Below are 2,106 nucleotides of genomic sequence, written 5' to 3'. Positions count from 1 at the left end.
TTTTTTTTCAAAATGTAGACCAAGTTTAATAACTAATATAAAATAAAAATTACTTGAATAATTTAGAGTTATTTAATATAAGAAGTTTGATATTTTTAGTGTTTTGACTGGTTGAGAAATGCTACTCTTTCTGATTAGTTAAACATAATTATCCGCTGGTAAATGGGCCGGCCGGAAACCTTGTTTTTTTACTTCATAATGGGCTCACTGGTACCTCATGGGCTTGGGCTGATATGGCAGTTTTGGGCTTCGGGTGATATGGCAGTTTTTTCTATGCATTGTATTACACGAAAAATATTTAAACTATTGGAAGTATCATTTTGACCTTATAAATAATGAAAATATACAGATGAATTTTTAAATTATTGAGAAGTATCACTTTATATTTTAAACTATAAAAATGTATAAATAAACCCCTAAACTATAAAACATATAAATTGAATAAAGTAAAACATGCCAATTATTTAAGCATCTTGACTTAGTTATTTTAAATCTGAGTTTAAAAGAATGTCTAAATCCTAAGTTTGTGCACTTAACCTCATAGATATAAATTATTAATATTATTAATATTTTTTCATCTTTAAGGGCCATTGAATTATATAAACCTTTTAATAATTATTTGAATTTAAAATAGAAAAAATTCGTAAAAAATCTATTTTAAAGAAACTGTACATCGTTAGATCAATGATTTTTTTTTTTTTTTTTGGTATTTTGAAGGACATGTTATTTTCAATTTGACCCTTTAACCTATAGGTTAAAATCTTTTTTATCTATTCAATTTTGAATTTGTCTACTCATCAAAATTATTTTAAATTTTTTTAATCTATCTATTAAAATTCACCAACCTTGTTTTTGTCTATATATCGAAATTTCCTACCACCAACACTCAAGTATAATCTGGGACACTTTTGTGTACATACGCACAAATATATATATATATATATATATGTATATTTGTTCATTCACTAAAATGGATGGCTCTCCCCTCTTCATCTTCTTTGACTTGCCATATGTTCGTTCATTCTCATAGATACACACACATATACATACATAGAGAGAGATGGGGGAGAGAGAGGTTGTCAAAATCTTTTTATTTTTATTTTGTCTGATGCAATCTGTTTCTCAACAACAATAACAAAGAAGAAAAAAATAATCAAAATCATCTATTAAAAAAAAGAAGAAGAGGATAATCGGATGTGAGAGAGGTTCGAGTTTGAAGGAGATCAATGGCGGAACCAATTCTTAGTCGTCTTCATAGCAGCCCTCAAGTTGTCCAAAGTCTCTTGATGATACTCAGGATCCTCCAACGAAAAGTCGAATCTACCCACTGCAAAACCACACATTCACAAATCATTACCTAAATTCTCCAATCTCAAAAGTAAAAACAAACCAAACATACCATCGTATCTTTGCGGACAAAGACGAGGACAAGCTAAAGGTCGTTAGTGGTGTTCGTCGGTGGCTACGGAGTAGGTGATGTTTGTGGTGGCGAAGAAGAGGTAGACGAGGAATCTGCTTTTTCTTCAAGCCTATGGAGGTGATGGACGATGGAGGACGAGGTTTCGCCATCCTATTGTTGGAATAATCTTCTGTATAAAATAAATAATTTAAAAATAAATTAAGCAATTAAAAATAAATTACTTACAGAATTTATTTATCGAAATGAATAAGTACAAAAATTGATCAAGTCGAGTGTGTGACACTCTGTCCTTAAGACAGATTCGCCCTGTTTTGGTGTTTACGGATAAATGGCGACTATCTCCTAAGATATAATGATTTACACAGATTGTAGTAGCACTCCAAACAATCTGTACGGTGAACTAAAACTTGTGTTCTATACTCTCAAAAATTTCTCTAGAAACTAGTATGAAGAATAACGCAAAGAGAGAGAAAAATCGAGAAGAGAAATGAATTTTCTAGATGTAGAAATCTATTGGAATGATTCAGTATTTATAGGCAAGTGGTGACTGTTAGGATAGACCCGAACAGGTATGAATTTGAATTGAACAGATACAAATTCAAATTAAACAAGTATGGTTCAAACTGAACATGTATGGTTTGAAATTGAACCTGTTCGGTACACAATTTGAATCTGTCTACTAGACT

At 30.8% G+C, this 2,106-nt stretch overlaps 1 long non-coding RNA gene across 1 annotated transcript; it reads right to left on the bottom strand.

Moving 5' to 3' along the window:
• Positions 1–1,076: 1,076 nt before the first annotated feature.
• On the bottom strand, positions 1,077–1,546 carry LOC114270790 (uncharacterized). The gene is made up of 2 exons (XR_003632044.2): positions 1,400–1,546; positions 1,077–1,327 (listed from the first exon to the last, which is right to left on the bottom strand). It is a non-coding gene; the product is annotated as an uncharacterized LOC114270790 (long non-coding RNA).
• Positions 1,547–2,106: the final 560 nt, after the last annotated feature.

This window comes from Camellia sinensis, chromosome 15 (genome assembly GCF_055761805.1).
Source record: "Camellia sinensis isolate YWXY chromosome 15, ASM5576180v1, whole genome shotgun sequence".
NCBI lineage: Eukaryota > Viridiplantae > Streptophyta > Magnoliopsida > Ericales > Theaceae > Camellia > Camellia sinensis.
This window is presented reverse-complemented; position numbering and strand designations above follow the sequence as displayed.